Consider the following 21,813-nt stretch of genomic DNA (forward strand, 5'->3'; position numbering starts at 1 on the left):
AACCTCCCTGAGACTACTGGGAGCTACAGGTCAGCCCTCGAACAGCAGCAGTCCAGGTGCAGGGCCTCTTCCTGTGTCAACACTCTGGGTAGCCTTCCTCTTACTGGCATCTGGATCTTTTCCTTCTGTTTCTCGTTTCTCCAACTCTGTTGGATCCCCAAAGAGAAGGCAAGACTGAGACAGACTGCCGGGCTTTTTCAGGGCAGACCAGAGAGCTGTGGATGCAACTGACTTCCCGGGAGCAGACAATAGATGGTAACCCTAACTGTCACCCTCACCCCACCTTCCGTCCAAAACAGGCTCAGTGGAGTGGGGGGTGAGGCGTGGGAGTGGGGATGGGGGGGTCAGACCTATAGACACAAAGGGCTGGGAGCCCAGGTAGGGGAATGTGGGTAGTTTTGGAGACCTTTGGCCAGCTCTTGGGCTAAACCAATGGACGGGGAAATGGGCTGGGGGTTCATCAGGCAGCTTCTGTCCTTTTCTCCTTGTGGATGACCTCGCGCAGGGACTGAGGCCTGGAAGCTGCAGGCCTGAGGGAAAATGCCTTAGGAGGAGCCAAGTCTGATAGCTTCCAAAGAGAAGGGCCTGGTGGAGACAGTGTAACTTAATTGCGCAGAGTTGAGTGTCGCCACACAGATGAAAGGTGTTGTTTAAAGGTTGTTGCCAGGCCTGGGGATACAGCTCAGCGCTAGAGCACTTGAGTGCAGGTCAGGTGGCCCCAGGAACAACACTAGAGGCCTCCCAGGGTGGCATAAAGCAGGCCATGTCATGCCCCTACATGTGCAATGGCGTGTGCGCCTCCTCAAGTCCCCACGCAAGGCTGCCCTGACTTGAATCCCCTGCTGCAGAGACCAAGGCACACGTGGTAGGTTTGAGAAACTACTCTACTCAATGGATGGTCCTTCCATCACCCCGCACACCCCCTCCTGCTCCCCCAGCATCAAGGAGAAACGGGGCCAACTTGGTCCTGTGGGGGCTACTGAGCGCTGAGCTGTGTTTCTGAATTCCCAGGGTCCTCACTGGCCAAGGTGTGAACCCCCGGGCTCCTCCCCTAAGGCTGTGCATAAGAAGGACAAGGACACCTTGGAGGTGCAGGCTTGAAGGAGGCTGCAGATTGCATCCTTTGTCACGCCATGGAGTTGAGAAGGCGAGTTATTCCTTGTAACAAAGGAACACCTGGAAAGTTCCTGTGGGACATCTGGTTGGGATTACAACTGTCACAGCCTGCCAGATGCTCACAGGAATGAATGAGAGAGTGTTGTCTCTGATAAGTGGCTTGACCTCACTCGTGCCTCAGTTTCTCCATCTGTAAAATGGGGATAATAATAGACCCACCTCATAGGTTTTTTTGGTGAGAGCTTGAAGTACTTAGAACAGCAACTAGTACCCAAACATCACTTGTATCACCAGCTAAAACCTACCCTCAGGTCAACAGACAGATGGTGGCTGTGCGAGTCCTTTTCTTGTTCAACTGCTGTTTCAGGGAGTGTCTTTGAAAGGCCATGATTTTGGACTCAGCAGATGCTGAGCTCTTCTTCCAGTGGACAGGAAGCGCCAGGGCCCACGTCCTCTGGAGAAGGTCACGAACCACCGGAGCAGAGAGGTGCTTGTCTCTCTGTTCCCAGGGGCAGAGGCGCTGGGATTGGGTGGAGGCTGATTCTCTCAAGGAAAGGTCACTGGACTGCTTGTGCTGCTTGAATTTCCTTCCGGTCTCTAAAGAAGTCTCCCTACAAAGCCCAAGTTATGGAATGGGAGTTCCTGTTGTGGCTCAGTGGTTAACCAGCCCGACTAGTATCCATGAGGGTGCAGGTTCGATCCCTGGCCTCACTCAGTGGGTTAAGGATCCGGCATTGCAGTGATCTGTGGTGTAGGTTGCAGACGCAGCTAGGATACAGAGTTGCTGAGACTGTGGTGCAGGCCAGCAGCTCCAGCTCCGATTCAACCCCTAGCCTGGGAACCTCCATATGTCACAGGTGCAGCCCTAAAAAGACAAAACAAACAAACAAACAAAAACCCCCGCCACATTATGGAATAAACTCCCCGAATCTGTGTTAAGCTCACTGGGTTTGAACCAATAGCCCCTATGTGTCTGAGGACTCCAAGGCCAAGGACAGAGAAGGACCACCCTCTGTGACCTCCTCTTAGTGTTAAGAGAATGGAATCATGGTGGGGACGGGGGCGGGGGGGGGGGCGGTGCCTGACCCTGCGGCTCCCCTAGAAACTTGTGGCCAGGGAGGCTGAGTAGTTTTGATGCGGAAGCAGACCGCCCGCGCCTGGTGCAGAGGAAGGAAGCCAATGAGAAGCCTCCTGGGTGCAGGGCCTGGTCCTCGAGGGCCGGGAAGGAGGGCATTTCAGGCGGCAGGAAAGACTTCTACAGAGGCTCAGGGGTGGAGGGCCTGCTGTGGCTGGGAGGCACCTGCTTCGCTGTCACTTAGATCTTAGGGCCGAGGCGTGTCTGGGGAGAGAGCAGGGCAGGTAGGGGCTCTGTGGGCCTCACCCAGCTGGGGTTCCAGGCCGGGTCCCTCCTCCCTGCCTGCCCCCCCCTCCTCTCCCCAGTCACCCACAAGTCTCCTCCAGGGCTCCCCTTGTTGCCTTTTCCTCTGGTGGCCGCTCTTTCTCCCAGTTGCGGGCCTTCTAAGTTTGTTAGTGGGCAGAGCAAAGGCTGGCGTCTCCCGCAGAGCCCTGCCCCGGGTCTCCTTCCACCTCAGCATCACGGTCAAGGTCAGCCTCTCCCCAGCTTCTCAGCCAGGGGAGGAGGAAAAGCAACTGCTGGGCTGCCGAGGCCCCGAGGGAGAAGCTGGGGGGTGAGAGGGAGAGCTCCCAACATCGGTTTTCCAAAGAGAAGGTTCCCAGCTTCCTGGACAAGAGCAGAAGCAGGTCTTGGCGTGAGTGTGCAGACAGATTTGCCCACGGATCAGAGGGCCCCGGGGCTCAGTATGGTTCCTCTCCAGCAGCATGGCCTGGTCCTTGCATCATGTTAGCTCAGGGATAATTTGGATGATTCCTAAATTCACTCAGCCGCCTACTCCTGACGGTTCCTAGGAGTGGATCACCTCCATGATTCTCCATCTCTATTAACTGCAGAAGAGGAGGGTCATTTTTGTCCCAGACTGTAGTTTAGCAGAAAGTGCCCTGAACCGACGGTCGGCCCATGAGAGTCAGGCCTCATTAAATGGGTTTGCACAGACATCTCAGTCACCGGCAGTGTCTGTTTTTTAGGTGCCCACCATGATGGAGCCAGGCCTCTGACTCTGAAGGCCATTCTACAGCCAACGTCAAGGCTTCTCCCGGCTGCTGCTCACACCCTGGGGCCCTTGGCTGGGGCGGGGTGGGTGGACACAGGCTGCAGGGCTTTTGAGGACAGAGCTTGTTGCTTCTTAGGTGGCAGGCTGAAGAGTGGTTTGCCAGTTCCCAAAAGAGGTCCTTCCTGAAGTGGCGGCTCTTAGATTTACAGGCAGCCTGGGCGTGGCTAGACTGATGAACAGTATTAATTGTCACCACATATAGCAGAAGGGGGTATAGCTCAGTGGTAGAGCATTTGACTGCAGATCAAGAGGTCCCCAGTTCAAGTCTGGGTGCCCCCTATTTTTCCTGATTCTTGACCTTTGTAATTCATGCTGCATTTCAACTTCTTTATGAGGCACAACATAAAATTTTGTTGTTTTGTTTTGTTTTTTCTGGAACCAGCAAATGGTGAAGCTTTACTATGGTTGTTGCGGTTCTTAGTTCTAAATGTCAATGAGAAGCACCTGAAGAGTCTATGAAAGTGCCCTTTCCCAGGCCCCACCCCAGACCAATGAGCTCAGCGTGTTTGGGCTGGAGCCCAGGGACCGTCCCCACTCCCCAGAGCCCCTGGTCTGCAGCTAAGTTGAGAACTGGCTCTAGCAAGGCTTCTAGGAAGGCTGCTCAGACCCAGGTAAACTCAGCCCAGCCCTGCTGGCCCAGCCTCTTGTGTTCTGCATCTCCTGTTCCTGTTGAAGTGGCCATTATTTCTGCCTTGACCTTAATGGCTTCTTCCAGGAGCAACTGCTGGGTCAGCGTTTCTTAGTGTCCCTAGTTTCCCCCTGCTCAGCCCAGTCATTCTCTGTGGGATGGGGCAGCACTGGATTCTGTTTTGTAGCCAAACCCCCAGGGTCCGTGGCTGCAAGGAGTGAGCCCTCACGGGGCTGAGAAGCTTTGCAGAGGCCGAAATATCCACACACAGAAGTGTAAGTTTAGGTTGTGAGATTCTTGAAGACAATTTCAGGTCTTATTCAAGCTTTAAAAGTCAACTTCGGCTGAAGGCAACCATCTCAAAACTAAAGAACACGGTGACTTTTCAGGGTTTGGAGAACAAGCAGCTGGGCATCTGGGTAAAGGATCGCAGAGCTCCTTGCGGTTCAGAGGTACAGCCGTCGTTCAGAAGTGCAGTTCATGGGAGTTACCTAGTGGTGCAGGGGGTTAAGGATCCAGCCTTGCTGCCCCTATGGTGCATTGTGCTGCTGGGCGGGGCTGGATCCTGGCCGGGCAACTTCTGCAGGCCTGTGGGTGTGGTCAGAAAAAGAAAAAGCACAGTTCATGAGTTTTATTATCCTTGACACTAGTCATCTTCTATGACCTTTCTCACAGCCACCGAAAATACAGTTCGTGATGCCTCGGATTTATCTAAACACCCAAAGTCTATCCTTTAGATAGGCTAAAGACAGGTTCTCATAATAAGACTGTTTGACAACAAGTCTTAATCTCTTTACGCTGAAGGGCAGGAAAACACAGCCATTTAAGACAGAGCAGGGTCAAGCCTAGTCTTCCTTTTATTAAGTTAGTTGATGTGCAATGCTGTGTCAATTTCTGCTGTACAGCAAAGTGACCCAGTCATACACATATACACATTCTTTTTCTCATATCATCCCCCATCACAGTCTATCCTAGGAGACTGGACATAGGTTCCTGTGCTATACAGCAGGACCCCTTTGTCTATCCAGTCTCAGTGTAATAGGTTGCGTCTCCTAACCCCAAACTCCCAGTCCATCCCACTCCCCCGTCACGCCCGCTTGACAACCACAGGTCTGTTCTCCACGTTCGTGAGTCTGTTTCTGTTCTGTAGACAGGTTCATTTGTGCCATACGCTCCCTGCCTCCTTCTCTCCTCCGTGCAGATTCATGGGCTCCGGCTGAGGAAAGGGAGCTGGAATCACCTTCTAAAATCAGTGAAAATGACTGGAAACGCTATCTAGTCACTTACGATGGAGGGTAACATGAGAGAAAGAATGTATATATGTGTGCGTGACTGCGTCACTTTACTGTACAGTAGAAAATTGACAGAATACTGTAAACCAACTATAATGGAAAAAGTAAAAATCATTTTTAAAAAATAATAACAAAAAATAAAATCAGCGAAAATGTAAAAATAAGAACAGGTAAGGCACATCTGTCCTTAAAAGCTCGTCTCATTCTTTTTGCCCAGTAAAGACCTCCACCTCTGTAATGATATGCAGAACTCCTTCAGCCACTGCGATGCCCCTTCTGTCTAGTCAGCTCGAGACCTGCCCCGCCGCATCCAGATCTTCACCATCCCTCTGCTTCTGCACATCCCCTGCCCACGCCCAGCCGTCCAGGGTCAAGGGCAGGAGTGTCAAAGCCATGGCTGTGGCAGCGGAAGGCCTCGGAACCAAACTGAGGCCAGAGCGCCCCGCCCCCCAACCTGGGCTGCCGGTCACTGGGAGGAGGTGGAGCGGTGAGAGCAGGCATGGGCTTCAGGGAAATGAACTTCAAGCTCCGAGGCAGACCTCCTGCATCAGGAGAGTTGGGAGTGAGACCAAAGCACTCTAGTTACCAAACCCTGAGAAGATGCCAAAGGAGAGTGGAACTGGGAACCACCGCTTTAGCTCTGTGCCCGTTTTATGGGCTTGAAAGAGGCCGTAATTGGGAGATGTACCCAACCAAGCACGCACACCTGGTTAATAACAGGGTTGGGGCCAGAGCTACCAACCAGGGGCTGCGGTCTTCTTCCCCCAAGGGCCAACCCTGGGGCGAGGCACGACGGGGCCGGCTGCCCTCATCGGCTTCCCACTCCCCCGAACGAGCCCTCAACGGGTGCGGTGAGACAGGCCTTCCCAAGAGGTGGCCCAGAAGGCTTCCGCACGACGCTGGGTACCAAGCTCGCAGGGGCCTGGAAATGCGAACTGCGCACCTCGCCACCGGCGCTCAGATGCTCCTGCCAGGAGCCCACGGCAAACCGTTCCCCAGGGGCACCATTTCCTGCTTGCGGCCTCGGCAGGGAAGCGTCTTCCAGCAACTCAGTCGCCCCGTGTAGCTCCGGTCCCCCGTGCCCCCGCTGACCCACCTCTCCGGGTGACAAGCTGCTCCTCCTCCCTCAGCTGAGCGCCCAGAGCTTCCTCCGCCCTGCCCAGCGCCTGCCCCTCCCGTCTCCCGCTCGCCCACTTTCGCCTCCTTGGACCCCCCCCACCCCCGTTCCCTCGGCCCATTTGTTCTAGAATCCCCCCACCCCGCCCAGTCCTCCACCCCCGCCCCGCGTTGGACCAGGGACCAGACTTTGCTTCCTTTCCACCCTCTACCTTTACCTCTTCTTCTTTAGCCCAAGGCCAGTTTTGGGGGCCGCGCTTCGGATTGAGGCCACGGTTCTGGGGAGCGGCTCCACTTGCCTCGGAAGACCCCACTTCAGGGGGCGTCCGCACGCCCGGAGGGGCAGGGGTCGGGCTTCAGCCTGCCCGGTTTGAAGGCCAAACCCCAGACCCCACGGGGCTTCCGAACTGGGATGGGGACCCTCTCCCTCTGCGGGCGGTGCCCGCCTCCTCCTCTCCCTCTGCAGGGGCCTTGCATGTCCCCCTCCTGGAGCCACAGGCTGTGTCGATTCTGAACCAAGAGCACAAGGGTTCTGATGGGCGGGAAAGCCTCCCTCTCGAGACGTTTCCGTTACTGCAGCCAGTGGGTGGGGCCGGGGTGCTGCCAGCCTGGGTGCTTTGGCCACCATGGGGGTTTGGCGGCCTTTGGAGTTTGTTGGGATGTTTGCATCGAATTCTCTCCAGTCTCTCATAAATCCGCTTACAATTCCTGGAGCACTGTTCTTCCCTGCTAAATGCCCAGCGTTCACACAAGAGTCCAGGGACGCTATGAATTTGGCTGAGTGTAGCAACGGATCAGTCTGCCTCTGGGGCTCCTTGCCCTGCGGTGCCTTAGCCCTCTCAGCGCAGCCGTGGAAGCCGTGTGTCCGGCCTGTGCACAGAAGGAAGAAGCTGGGCCTTCGATCCAGCCATGCTTCGTGACCAGGATCAGCCACTCTATGGGGTCTCCTGCTCTCCACCTGCCCTGGGTTCCTGCTGACCACAGGCAACCTTTGATTTAGCCATTTTGCCTCTCTGAAGCCGATGCTAAATTCCCATCCAGGAAGGTCCAACAGGGTTTTTACTGATTTCAGTACAACTAGGTCTGACAGCCCCCAGTTCCCACCCATTTCCCATTTCCTTAAGCAGCTCTTGCCTGCAGATCACTCCTGAGACCAGTTTCTGTACAGTGGCAGCACAAGTGCTGGCCTGACTGTCCAGGGGAAACAGGCCATCAGGAACCGCAGCCTTGGAGGAGGGCAGGGGAGCCAGCCTCAAGGCGATGAGGGGCCAGAATCACAGCCAAGATCACAGCACAGCAGCTTGTGGGCAGGAGCCCCCAGACCCGGAGGGACACTGGATGCAGCCAGCAGCGCTGACTGAGGGCGGGAGGCTCCTGCCTCTGTGCGATGCTCTCTCCATGTTCAAAATCTGAGCCATGCCATGGAAATATTTTGGCAACTTGTTTGGTAACAGGTTGCAGAGCTGTGCTTTCCGCCAAGGCGCAGCACTGTTCTGGGCTTTTGCTAAAACAGAGGAAGAGGGTTCCAGCGCTGGGCTAGCAGAGTGGAAGACAGGAGTCCACTTGAGACCACAAAAAAAGGGAGTGACCAGAGCCTTGGGGTTGGGTGACGAAGCCCGGGGGGTTTGTGAGACTCAAGGGGTCCAGACCCCACCTCTTCCCTCTCATCCCCCTAGAGATTTCAATATGGGCAGACAGCAGCTGTTTCAGGGGTTAAAAAAGGGTACCCACCAGGGGGCACCTGGACTTGAACCAGGGACCTCTTGATCTGCAGTCAAATGCTTTTCCCCTGAGCTATACCCCCTCCTTTGCAAGGCTCTGGTTTATGACTATTAAGCAGTGAGGGCCACACCCTCATCCCCTAGAATCTCACACCTTTGTTCTCTGCATCCTAGTCTGCCACCCTTGGGTGCCTGGTGGATGGACCTCACTGCAAACTGACCCTTTTCTGGCAGTGAGCGCCTGGCCCTCTGTGCTTTGTGAGAACCCAGAGCCTCCTCTGCCCTGACCTGAGGTCTCCCTGCCTCCATACCCCCCTGGGGCCACTACACTGTCCCCTCTAGAGCAAGTGGATGGACTCTGGGTCTCCTTTACCATCCTCCCTCAGCCAGGGCCTTGGCAGAGCCTCCAGAGGCTTGGTTGGCACCCGGACAGGCATCTGGCTATAAACGCTGCCGCCTCCACAGCGAGGCCCAAAGGCAGTCCCAGCTCCTACAAGAGGCCCAAACCAGCGGGTGGGTACCACTGGAGAGGTGCCAAGCCCGGCCCTTTAGGCCCTGCCCACAGCAGGAGAGACCACCCCCTCTCTGAAGGATGGGCTCCTTTTCTCTGTCAGATTTGTGGCCACGATGTCACTCACTGCTCCTTCTTAGCAGCTAAAACATCAGAGGGCTGCCACCCAGTAGGCCGTGAAGGACCATGGCAAAGACCCACTAGGAATGGGATTCAATTCTTTTTTTTTCGGCTGTGCCCAAGGTATGCAGAAATTCCTGGACCAAGGATAGAACCCGTGCCACAGTGATGACAACTGCCAGATCTTTAATCCTCCAGGACACCAGGGAAGTCTGGATTCAATTATTCTTATAAAACAGAGATGTTCAGTGTGGTAAAAGGAAGAAGCCCTAAGAAGGTGGGGGGGTGTCTAAGAAGAAAGAAATGTTGCTTCTTTTAAGATTATTAAAAAAAAAAAGAACATCTCATGTCAGTTCCTTGCCTGTTGGTAACTTACAGATGTTCAACACAAATAAACAACGGAAAGGACATAAAAAATTAATCTCACCAGCAAAACAACTGCTGGTCTTAAAACGATATGGCACTAGGCTAGGGGAAACTAATTTTTAAAATCAATTAATTAATTTATAATTTCAAATTATAGCACAACTTTAAAGATTACTTTCCCTTTGCAGTTATTATAAACTGTACACCCGTGTTGTGCAGTACATCCTTAGCCTATCTTACGCCCACTGCCCCATCCCTAAATTGCCCCTCCTCCTGCTCCCCACTGGTAACCACTAGCTGTTCTCTATACCTGAGTCTGCTTCTTTTATGTTATATTCACTAGTTTGTTGCATTTTTTAGATTTCGCATAGAAACGATACCACATAGTATTTATCTTTCTTTGTCTGACTTACTTCACTTAGTACAATTCCCTCCAACTCCATCCATGTTGCTGCAAATGGCAAAATTTTGTTCTTTTTTATGGCTGAGTAGTATTCCATTGCGTATTTATCCATTCATCTTTTGATGGACACTCAGGTTGCTCCCGTGTCTCGGCTACCATAAATGGTGTTGTTATGCACACTGGGATGCACCTATCTTTTCTAATTAGAGTTTTCATCTTTTCCAGATACATGCCCAGGAGTGGGATTGCTGAGTCACATGGCAACTCCACCTTCAATTTTTTTCGGGAAGCTTCACACTGTTTTCCGTAGTGGTTGTACCAATTTACATTCCCACCAACAGTGTAGGAAGGTTCTCTTTTTGTCACACCCTCTCCAGCATTTATTATTTGTAGACTTTTTAATGATGGTCATTCTGACCAGTGTGAGGTGATGATACTTCATTGTAGTTTTGATTTACATTTCTTAACAACAGATCTTGTGGAGCATCTTTTCACATGGCCGTCTGTATGTGTTCTATACAGAAATGTCTAATTAGATCTTCTGACCATTTTTTGATGGTTGTTTTTTATATTGAGCTGTATAAAGCTGTTTATATATTTTAGACATTAATCCCATGTCGGCCACACTGCTTGCAAACATTTTCTTTGAGTCCGTAGGTTGACTCATTTTCTTTGAGTCTGTAGGTTGTCTTTTCGTTTTATTTATGGTTTCCTTTGCTGTTTAAGTTTGATTAGGTCCCACTGGCTTATTTTTGCTTTTATTTCTTTTGCCTTGGGAGAATGACCTAAGAAAATACTGCTATGATTTATGTCAGAGAATGTTTGCCCATTCTCTTCTAAGAATTTTATGGTATCATGTCTTACATTTAAGTCTTTAAGCCATTCTGAGTTTATTCCTGGGTATGTGGTAGCTTCATTGAATTACACGTGGCTGTCCGGCTTTCCCAGCATCCCTTGCTGAAGAGACCGTCTTTTCTCCATTGTGTATTCTTGCTTCCTTTATTGAAGATTAATTGAGCATAGGTGTGTGGGTTTATTTCTGGATTCTCTATTCTGCTTCATTGATCCATATGTCTGTTTTGTGCATACCACACTGTTTTGATTACTGCAGCTTTGTAGCACTGTCTGAAGTCTGGGAGGGTTATGCCTCCTGATTTGTTCTTTTTCTTCAGGATTGCTTTGGCAATTCTGGGTCTTTTGCAGTTCCATATAAATTTTAGGTTTATGGAATTCCCATCATGGTGCAGTGGAAACGAAGCTGACTAGGAACCATGAGGTTGTGGGTTTGATCCCTGGCCTCGCTCAGTGGGTTAAGGATCTGGTATTGCCATGAGCTGTGGTGTAGGTTGCAGACACAGTTCCGATCTGGCGTTGCTGTGGCTGTGATGTGGGCTGGCAGCAGCAGCTCCGATTAGATCCCTAGCCTGGGAACCTCCATATGCCGTGGGTGCAGCCCTAAAAGGACAAAAGATGAAAAATAAAAATAAAAATAAAAATAATTAATTAATTAATTTTAGATTTATTTGTTCTAGTTCTGTGACAGATGTCGTGGATAATTTGACAGGGATTGTGTTAACTGTGTAGATTGCTTTGGGTGGTGTGGCCACTTTAACAATAGGAATTCTTCTAATCCGAGAGCATGCGATCCCTTCCATTTCTTTGAGTCCTCCTCAGTTTCCTTTACAATGTCTTATCATTCTCAGAATACAGACCTTTCACCTCCTTGGTCAAATTTATTCCTAGGTATTTTTTAATGTGATTGTATTTTTTTAATGTGATCTTTTTAAACTTTCTGATATTTCATTCGTAGTGTAAAGAAGTGCAACATATTTCCGTATGTTAATCTTGTATCCTGCTACCTTGCTGAATTTGTTTATCAGTTCTAATAGTTTTTGCGTGGAGTCTTTTAGGTTTTCTATGTAGAGTATCATGTCATCTGCAAGTAATGACAATTTTGCCTCTTCCTGTAATCTGTATTTTGATTACGGATCAGAGTGGATTCTGAAAGTCTTTATTTAGACTATGTGTGAACTTTATGTATGCTAATGAATAAAACTGAATGTTTTTTAATATCATAAAAAGTGATAAAGAAATCAGTCCATTAGGAAGATATTACAACTCTAAATCTAAATGTACCCAGTAACGTAGCGTCAAAATATATAAAACAAAAATGGACAGAACTAAAGGAGAAAAAGACAAATCCTCAATCACAGTGGGAGACTAACTTTCTCAATAGCTGATACAACAGGCAAAAAATATGGCAGTAAGGATGTGTGAGAATCTGAATAACGGAACTGACACAAACATGACCTACTTGATTTTCACAAAATTATTATTTTCAAAAACATTAGGACACAAATAAGAAGAAAGGATATTGTGATAAAGAAAAGGGACACAAAGGGATCCTTGGGTGGGGTCTCTGGCAGTGTTCTAGTTTTGTCCTTGGCAGTGGCCATGTGGTTATCTGTAAGTATTAAACTGTACTAAATTGTGTATATAACCACATGTATACTGTTCTGTACTCAAAGTTCACAATTAAAAATCCATTTGCTCGTATTTTCATACATGACTGGGGAAAGTACACATCAATATGTCATTTCTGGTGAGAAATTTAGCAATACAAAGGCATAAAATGTGCACATGCAGAAATTCCACGTCTAGGAATTAATGCTAAAGCAAAACCAGATGAAAAGAGAGACACATCTTTAACAAGACCCTTTGCAGAGTTGTCTGCAAGCATGGATGGAAATTAGAAACCGCATAGATGTCCAACAAAGAAGGGATGGCTAAAAAGAGTAGAGCAGTAGCCGTATCGAGTTCTATGTGGCCACTAGAAAGGTGTTGTAAAAGTTTTTTATTGGCATGAAAAAGTAAACAAGACTTCCAATGGTAAAAGTCATCATAAAAGAGGAAGGATAGCTTCATTTTTGTAAGAAAGTTATATGCACATTGTAAAGGTATATTACCCCTGAGATGAACTATTTGCTTTTTTCCAATTTAGTTTTGCTTTTAAAAAGGACAATGGTTTCAATTGCCTGTGTCACTTAAGAGATGCTCGTGTCTGAAAAGAAACTGTTTCCAGTAAGGATTGAAATGGGTCTGTGGAGACAGGTCCTGCTCCCAGATCTCACCCACATCTCTTCCCACGGGTGTTGCATGGAAGACCCAGCATCCTGGCTGGTGTCTCAGAGAAGGGTGACATCCCGATTCAGGGTCTCTGACCTCATTTTGGTGACTCCAATGGTTTTATTATTTGGGAGAGTCTTCACATTTCTGCAGAACCAGGAAGACTTTTTTTTTTTTTTTTAACAAAGCTTCTGTCCCTCCTCACCTGCTGACCCAAATATGTCATCATGTTGCTCTTCCAATTGCTAGAAAGTAAGGAGAGAGCGAAGGCAGTTGTGTCTGTTTTTCAGCAAACTTCTTCTCTGAATTGAAGAGAAGAATTTATTGGAAACACACCACAGAAGTGCCCAGAGGCAGAGAATGAGGCTTGGAAAAGGCAGGACGGAGTCAAACGCCCAGATCCTGAAGTCAGCCTCGGAGATTGCAACAGTAACCTCACAATAAGGCCAGAGTGGACAGAGAATTGCATTGGCACAACCCAGAAGCAACCATTCTGGATGATGTGTCTCTTGTCCAAGGCTCCAATTCCAAGGACAGAGCATCTGCACGATGCAACTAGTATCAGAGCATACACATCGCTTGGTTGTAGAAAGTCCTGGAGTCCAGTCTTACCAGACTCCATCCAAGGGAAAACTGGGGTGTCATTAGGAAGGGGAAATGGATGTTGAGAAGCCAAAATACTCCCATCTGTCCACGACATTTGGTATTATTGACACATTTGCATCCAGAAATATTTAAGAATGGTTGCTGGGTTTGCAGTATAGGAAGAATTGTCACAAGTGGACATAGAAGAGAAGGGGGAAATTGGGAATTCAGTGTTTTCCTGTTCTTTATCTTTTACTTGTGCCAAATATCCCTTTGAATTCAGTTCCAGGGCTGTATCTAATTACAAAGTGCAACTTATTATTGGATATTATTGGATAAGAAACAAAGTCTAGGCAGTCACAGACATTCGAACAAGAGATGTTGAAGTTATGTGTGTGTGTGTGTGTGTGTGCACATGAGTTAGATATTTTTAAAAAGTTTTAGGGATCACTACGAATATAAAGACGTGTATACACGTCTGTAGAACTTGACAGCTAGTAAACACTAGTTCTATGCAACTACTCGGAGAGATGCGTTGTGCCTAAGCGTTTTATCGTCCTTGGCACCATCACTTGAGTAGCAGGAAACACTCTCAACAAAGACTAAGGTGGGGACAAGATGCAGCAACTTGCCCTTCAGGTTTGAGGAGGTGTCCTGATGGCCTCTTGGAAATTTTGCTGGAGTAGCTGTCCCTGAAGTGGCACGTGATACAAGAAATGGGGACACTGGACCCAACTATGACTGTAATCTGGCGATTTTGCCTTTGTTTTTCAGCAATCTCCATCATACAGCAGCACGGGCTGAGGTTTTTAGTGCAGTCATTGGGAAGTCTGGCCATTTCCATCTGTGTAGGGGGAGAGAATGCTGACATTTGAGTTTTCCAGTGTATGTCTGAGAGCTGCCCAAGGCTGTCAGACTCAGCTTGGCCCTTCATTCCACTCCAGAACAACAGCTGGTACCTGACGGTGTTGTCCAAGAAGAGGTGATTCCCAAAATCTTTAACCACGACCACAGACCCTGACCAGTCAGAATGGACGGCAGCCGGAAACAGCCATTAAATGCCTACCGGACGAACAGGCAGCCTTGGCTCCAGATGGTCAGACATATCTATGTGATCAATTACTCGGCTACTTTACCACTGACAGCCTTGGGCTCCCAGGCTCTCAGCCCTGAAGGATCGACTGGATTTCCCCTTTCTTCAGTCCCAGGTAGGCCAGAAAACCAATCTTACATCTTAAAGTTCTTTTGCCTGCAACTCACGCCAATTATTGTATCAGTCTAGGCACATGTTACTGAAACAGAAACCAGCGGGCCAATCACTGTCTGGGTTGAGGGGGCTCGTGGTACTGAAGGAAAGGCTGGGCTGGAGGTGCAGGTACGTGAAGCAGGGGATGGTCCAGGGATGCCAGCCAGACTGACGGGCAAGTCACACTGGTCGGGGCGCTGCCGGGCGGTGTCCAAGCTCTGCCAACCCTGGATTTGTGTAATATGAGTGTAATACGAGTCAGAAGGGCCAGGGGCACAGAAGGACAAAGTAGCCTTTAATTTTGGCTTCTGCCCCACTGCAAGTAGAGCCATTTCTTCACCTGAGCTCACACAACGGGGAATCCTCAGCACATGGGAAAAGTTGAGGGGGAAGAAAAAGAAAGCAACACATCTGAACTGAAAGCAGGGGCCTCTGAATCACTGATCAAATACTTTACTCAGAAACAACCAGTGGTGGTGTCTGTGAGCGTGTTTCAATTAACGAGCGGAACTGAGTTACTACGTATGAGCTGTCACCATGCCTGGCAGTATTGTGCCACTACAGTCTGTCACCATGCTACCATGGTGGCCACATCCTCCCACCTCTGCACACCTAGCCCTGGTCTATGCCGACAGCCCTGCCTCCCACCTTCCCTCGAGTCAGGAGTGCTGAAGACACTAGCCTGAAAATCACCGATGTTGACCGCGAGACCTTGTGTAGAATTACATAGGGTGGTAAGTTCCAAAATAATTTTCCCGCCACTTAGAATCACTGAATTTTAGGATCAAGTGTAGCAGGTGAATGTGCTTCCCCAAAACAAAAAGTTCCCAGGCATCTCATCAGCCCTACTAAGTCAGAATTTTTGGGGGGCCAACTATACGGAAGTATAGTTGCTGCACAATATTATATAAGTTACAGGTGTACAATACAGTGAGTCACAGTTTTTAAAGGTTATACTCCATTAATACTTATAAAATATTGGCTATTTTCCCTTATTGCCCCTCCCACCCCACTCCTCCCCCACCCCCCAGTAATCCGTATTTTTAATAAGGTCGCTAAGTAACTCTGATGCAGTCGAACTGGGTAACCTTTGATTCAGCATGTCCTCCACAACACAAACTTCAAAGAGGAGGCACCCATTAGGAACTGAAACACACGTAGATCTGCTCCAGATAGCACTAGCTCGACTGGCACAGGGGAAGAGTAGTGATGAAGGTGATTCCCGGTAGGAAAGATGCTAAATGGGAAGGTCAATGTAAAACAGATGCTGCATACCAAGGTCAATTATCCATTATCGTCTGGCAATAAGTACAGTGACCACCAGGGGGCGCCTGGACTTGAACCAGGGACCTCTTGATCTGCCTCAAATGCTCTACCCCTGAGCTACACCCCCTTGCTGATGTGCTGGTCTTCCTTAGCATATTTCACCTATGTCCTCACACTCAAGGACTCCATGGTGGGTCATACATTCTGTTCACTTCCAGTCAGTCTGTGGAACCTGGTAGACTCACCACAAACTGACCCAAGACGGCCTTTGGGCCATGAGTTCAACCTTCCGTTCCCCAGAGACCCCTCACTTGTCTAACAGGCACTTTTCTAGTCTGTAGCCACAACCGGGATTCCTTCAAAAAACGGAAGTCTCTTCTCCCCTGGCTCAGAACTTGGTGAGCAGTGCGGGGTCGGGGGTCGGGGGTCGGGGTGAAGACGTCAGAATCACAGCTGTATTGGTCAGCTATTCCCACAGTAATGCTTCAAAACAAATGACCCCCAACTTCTGATTCATGCAACAATAAGCATTTGTTTTCATGTTCACAGGGCCGTATCATGGATGCCAAACAGCGGGTCTTGGCTGGGTTTTACCCGGTGGCCCTGCTTCAAGCTGTGGGTCCATCTGTGTTTGGTTTCTCTTTTCGTGTTGGGCTCAGGCCTGCTCCCTGTCCATTCTGAAGTCCCAGCTGCAGGAGTTAGCAGCTGGCAGAGGAAGTTTATCTTGTGGCAAAGGCAGAAAGGCAAAAAGGCAAGCCCACCAATGCAAGCAGCTTTCAAGTCTCTGTATCACACGTGTGCACTAACATCCCATCAGTGGAAGCAAGTCCAGGACCAAGCCCAAAATCAAGGGCAGGGAGATAAGTCCTCCCACTTCTAATGGGAGGGTCTGAAAAATCCTGTGGCAAAGGGCACAGGCATAATAAGTGCCTCTTAGGCCCAGAATAAGAACTGAGGCTAACAGTTTAATCCACCATGGTCTGCCCTCTCAGGCATAATTATCTACATCTCTCCCACATGCAAAATATACTCAGCTTTATCCGAAGTCCCCAAAGCCTCCTTCAATCAGACAAAGTCCAGGATCTCCATTAGATTCAGGTAAGGCTGCCCTTGACCTGGAAACCTATGAACTTAAAAGACAAGTTATCCACCCCTCACACAGCCAGAAGTCAGTGACAGTGCAGGAACAGACTTACCGCAACAATTACATTCAAAGAAGGAAAAAAGTGGGAAGCACACAGTCAGAGAAATTGCCATGCTCCCTTCTACCTTGGGCTACAGTCAGAGCCTCCCTCTAGATACTCATTTTGGTAATTTGCCAGTTTTATTCACAATAAGACTGCATAGCGAGTCACTCCCCCAAACCACTACACACAACAATAAGCATTTATTGTGAGCGTATAGGTTTGCAGGTTGAATGTGAATCAGCTGGTCTGGGCTGGGCTTATCCGGGTGGGCGGGCTTCAAGCTGTGGGTCTAGCTAGCCTAGGCTCTTCTCACCTCGTTGAGCTCAGGGTTGGGTCTTGTGTGTTCAGGCTGAAGGAGAGATGCTTGCAGGGTAAGCAGATCTCACCATAAAGGCGCAAATGCCAGAGGGCAAATCCAAACTTGCAAGTGGACCCCAAGGCCCTGCTTGCGTCGTGTCTGCCAACAGCCTGTTGACCCAAACAAGTCACATGGTGTGCCAGTTGTCAGTTTATTGACTCAAGGCTCCAAATTCACCCTTTCATACCTGCTTGCTGAGGGATATCGGACTGGATCCTCGGAGCCTTTCTTCTTTAAGAGAGCACAGTGTTACAGTTGTCGCTAGAGGGCGCCGTTGGGATGCTGCAGGAGAAAGATCTCTCCCCAGTTCCCATAGCGTTTGCTTCTTCCCCTCCCCCGCTTTGGCTCCCGCTGCAGGATGCGCAGTGGTGCAGGTGCGTGAGGACACCTGAGGTGCTCTGCCCCAGGCACACGCCCAAGAAGGACATTCCTTGGTGACCTCTTAGCCCCAGCTGGGCCGATAACCACTCCTGTACCTGCTCCGCCTCAACTCTATACACCTGCCTGCCAGCCTCCACTTGCCTCTGTCCAGAGGTCTGGTTCCCACATCCTCCCGGTGCAGACCCTGCACACTCCAGGCAGGCCTCACACTTCCACGTGGCTTACCTGTGTCCCCAAAGGTTGCTTCTTCCTTGCCTGGCCCCTGTGAACAGGTCTGGCTGGGGCAGTCTGGTGATTGGGCGGCCACCCCACTTCCTTGGTGGGGTCTGAGTCCTAGCTTTGGGGAGGGGGTTTCCCCTTCTCAACTGGCCCGTGCTTAGGCCCCTCAGCCCAGTGGTACCTTTAGAGTTTTCTTCATACCTTTATAGTTACTCTCCTTTCACAGTGCAATCATTCTTTATATTAAATTTCCTCTGTTTAAATTACTATGACGTGTATGTCTCCTGACTGGCCTAGACTGGCACACGCGGCGGAGACCAGAGCCAAGCATTGCAGAGCACATCGGCCGCTGAGGGAGAAACAGGAAAGTCCCAAAGGCCTAGAAGTAGAGAGAGCTTCCTTACAGCCAAGAGGTCAGTCCACTACAAGTCGCTGTGACTGCGGAGAGAAGACACCTTGAAAACCAACAGAGTCTGGGGAAAAGCTGGTGGCAAGAAGACAGTGTTACTAAAGTAATTGTCTACCAGGGAGGCCACCTGTTTTTGTTCGGCAACAAAATCGTCTGCCAGCAGGGGGCACCCGGACTTGAACCGGGGACCTCTTGATCTGCAGTCAAATGCTCTACCCCTGAGCTGTACCCCCAGGCACGGAGGAAGCTCCTCTTTCCCTTAATTCAGGTGTGTTGCCACACCCAAGCTCTCCACACCGTCGTAAACTGTGCTCATCCCTGCCTGCCTCTGAAACTGGCGAACCCACCACAACCTGACGGGAGACCCTCGCTTTGTCAGGAGTTCACCTCTCCAGCCCCCGGAGGCCTCTCCCTCCTCTGAGAGGCATGTTTCCCTCCTGGCACAGCCAGAGCCGCCGGCACCGCACCGGGCGGGCAAGGAGGCACCAGGCTGGAGAACGAGGGCTTTTACGGCTGGAGCCCCAGCGCTCCTCGCCCTCCGCGCCGCCTGCCGCCCTTCCCTCCCCCAAAGCTCCCCGAGCCCCCCCAGCCCCCGCCCTTCCCCCACGCTCCACCTCACTCTCTGCCCTCCTCCCTCCCCGCGGCCGGTCCCCCTGGAAGCGGGGCTCCAGGTGCGGGGAACCCGCCCCTGAACCCTGTGGGCAGCACCACGCAGGGCGCTAAGGCGAGGCTCCCTCCCCCGAGGTCCTGCCACCGGCTGTCTGGTCCGCTCGGGGGAAGGCTCTTCGGTGGTAAGAGGAAATGAGCTCTGGAGCCTCGAAAAGGCAGGGAGGCACACGACGTGCATGCTGCTAAGTGCAAGAGGCCCGGCCGAGAAGTTAGGTGACTTTCTGGAAAAGGCCAAAGTGTGAGGACAGCAGACAGGTCAGGGGTTAGCAGGGGCTTGCTAGGGAGGGAGAGCAGATGAATAAGTACCCCGGGGGAATGTTTAGGGCAGGGAGACTCTCCCATCCCGTATTGTAAGGGTGGGCACTGTGGGTGAAAAATACCACTAACAGAAGCCACCCCCACTGTGCACCTTGAGGGACTGAGGATGGAGAAGAGCAGGACACTGACTCTGATAAGAAAGGTGCACACAAAGGGAGGATTTCAGGGAGCACCTTCCTCTGTGTAGAAAAGTGACAAATTCACTCCCTTGAGATGCCTGGTTCTCTTTAATTAACAGTCATCTCTGGATGTTCTGATTACCTGGACTTCTGATTCTGACTTTTGTTGCAAAACTCCTATATCCAGTTTCTCCCTTACCTCTATGGACCTGTCCCCAGAGCCATCTTGGAGGCTGCGTCCCCAGTTTAAGTCCTCAGTTTTGTCCACCACATGAAACACGGCTCTCAACTTCTGGGTTGGGCCTTTATTAGTCAACAGTTTATGATATGATGCATTTGTCAAAACCCCCAAAGCTGTACAACTGCAAAGCATGAACCTTAATGTAAACCATGCACTTTGGTTAATAATAATGTATCAATACTCATTCACCATTTTTACTAAAGGTCACAGGAATGCAAGATGTTAATGATCAGGACAATTGGGAGGGGGCAGCAGAGGTGAGGGAACAGAGGGGAGCTCTTTGTGCCTTCTGCTCAGTTCTTCTGTAAATCTGTCTACTTAAAAAAAAAAAAAAAAGCACAATGTCATGGAAACAACCTAAATGCCCATCAACAGAGGAGTGGATAAAGAAGAGGTGGTACATATACACAACGGAATATTACTCAGCCATTAAAAGGAATGAAATACCGGCATTTTTAGCAACATGGACGGACCTAGAAATTATCATGCTAAGTGAAGTCAGCCATACAATGAGACACCAACATCAAATGCTTTCACTGACATGTGGAATCTGAAAAGAGGACAGAATGAACTTTGCAGAATAGATGCTGACTCACAGACTTTGAAAAACTTATGGCCTCCAAAGGAGAGAGTTTGGGGGGTGGGGGGATGTGCTGGGGTTGTGGGATGGAAATCCTATAAAATTGGATTGTAATGATCATTGTACAACTACAAATGTAATAAATTCATTGAGTAATTTAAAAAAGGAACCCATTAAAAAATAAAAAAATAAAAAATAAAAAACTGGATAAAATGTCAAAAAAAAAAAAAAACCACAACGTGAGAGTTGTGGGTTAAGTGTTATTTGGGGCCAAATGAGGATTAGCGCCTGGGAAATTGCTCTGAGGAGGTGAGAGGGGAGCCAGGATATGTAGGAGTTTAGCAACATAGGAAAGAAGGTGGGAACAAAAGATTCCTGTTAATAACAGGAAGCTAGATATCTCAGGTTAAGGGATTTCGCGCTTTTCTGGGCATAGGAAGATGCTTGCTGACATCAGCCCTGTGATATGCTTCTCGGCTGTCTGGGCCAGGTCACATATTTTCACCATGTGAGTTTGATCAGAGCTTACCCTAGGGAGTGGCTGAAGTCACTGATGACTGCGACATCCTTTGTTTACTGACATGGCAGGAAAGTTTTATTTCTCAACCTAAAACTGCTCTAAAAAATAAAGTCCATTCATTTGTTTAACGTGACAACAGGTAGGGCCACCTGGATGATGAATCGGAGACCCGTGTTTAAATGCTCTACCTAGGAGCCGTTATTATCTAAGTCACCTTCCCACCCACAGTGGGATCTGGGTCACCAGGTGTCCACAGCCTCCATAAAGCCGGCCGGCGTCTGCTCCACCTTTCTCAGCAGGTCGCCCTCCCCTCCCCCTCCTCCCAAGTTTCTTAGGTCCCTGCAGAGGGCATGGCTTTGATAATCACTTTTAGGCAAAATGCACTTTAGAATTATCCGGTTTTGAGATAGGAGGTAGACAGGCCCCAGGCTGAGCACCTGAATCTCCCCTGTGGACAGATACTTCAAGATAAGATGACTGGAGGAGCAGGAAGGAGCTGTGCCCTTCATGGATAAAAGATAATGAGACCACATCTCATTCTTGAGGTCAAGGAGACCTCCCCAACTACACATGCGCAGAAAGTTTCAGCAGGGTCAGAGACGGGAGGGGGTGCCAGACCAAAGTACCGCCTGTGAGCGTCCCAGAGACTCCCGCTCTAGAATCCATTTTGGCTAAAAGATGCTGCGTGCACACAGGGGAGGGCCCTGAGTCAGGCCAAATGTGGCCTCAGGGCCAGACAAAGCAAGATGATTGGCAGTGGAGTTTCCTTGTAGCACAGTAGGTTAAGGACCCAACATGGTCCCTGCAATGGCTCAGTTCACTGCTGTGGCACAGGTTTGATCCCTGGCCTGAGAACTTCCACATACCTTGGGTGCAGCCAAAAATGAAAATAAAAATAAAATAAAATAAAATAAAATAGCAGTTTCCGCTGTGGCACAATGGGCTCAGTGGCGTCTCTGCAGCACCAGGGCACAGGTTCTATCCTGGACTGGTACAGTGGGTTCAAGGATCCAGCATTGCCATGGCTACACTGCAGGTCACAACTGTGGCTTGTATCTGATACCTGGCCCAGCAATTCCGTATGCCACCGGGCGGCCAAAAAGAAAAAAAAAAAGAAAGAAAATAAA

General features: G+C 49.7%; 1 long non-coding RNA gene and 3 other non-coding genes across 9 annotated transcripts in view; 1 reads left to right on the plus strand and 3 right to left on the minus strand.

The window, feature by feature from the left end:
• LOC106506878 (uncharacterized) overlaps positions 1-21,813 on the minus strand; it is a 52,630-nt gene that overhangs the window by 20,168 nt on the left and 10,649 nt on the right. For 4 of the 6 annotated variants that reach the window (XR_014833366.1, XR_014833369.1, XR_014833368.1 and 1 more), the window contains one exon: positions 1,972-4,521. This is a non-coding gene — a long non-coding RNA (uncharacterized LOC106506878). Of the gene's footprint in view, positions 1-1,421; positions 1,728-1,971; positions 4,522-21,813 lie in introns of all 6 variants that reach the window. The other 2 variants (XR_014833371.1, XR_014833370.1) reach the window with 1 other exon arrangement.
• On the plus strand, positions 3,513-3,584 carry TRNAC-GCA (transfer RNA cysteine (anticodon GCA)). Its single transcript has one exon. It is a non-coding gene; the product is annotated as a tRNA-Cys (tRNA).
• TRNAC-GCA (transfer RNA cysteine (anticodon GCA)) lies at positions 8,074-8,145 on the minus strand. Its single transcript has one exon. It is a non-coding gene; the product is annotated as a tRNA-Cys (tRNA).
• On the minus strand, positions 18,401-18,472 carry TRNAC-GCA (transfer RNA cysteine (anticodon GCA)). The gene has a single exon. It is a non-coding gene; the product is annotated as a tRNA-Cys (tRNA).

This window comes from Sus scrofa, chromosome 18 (genome assembly GCF_054392235.1).
Source record: "Sus scrofa isolate SSC_HxYL_T2T_F1_AM1 chromosome 18, Sscrofa_HxYL_maternal_Yorkshire_Landrace_v2.0, whole genome shotgun sequence".
Classification (NCBI taxonomy): domain Eukaryota; kingdom Metazoa; phylum Chordata; class Mammalia; order Artiodactyla; family Suidae; genus Sus; species Sus scrofa.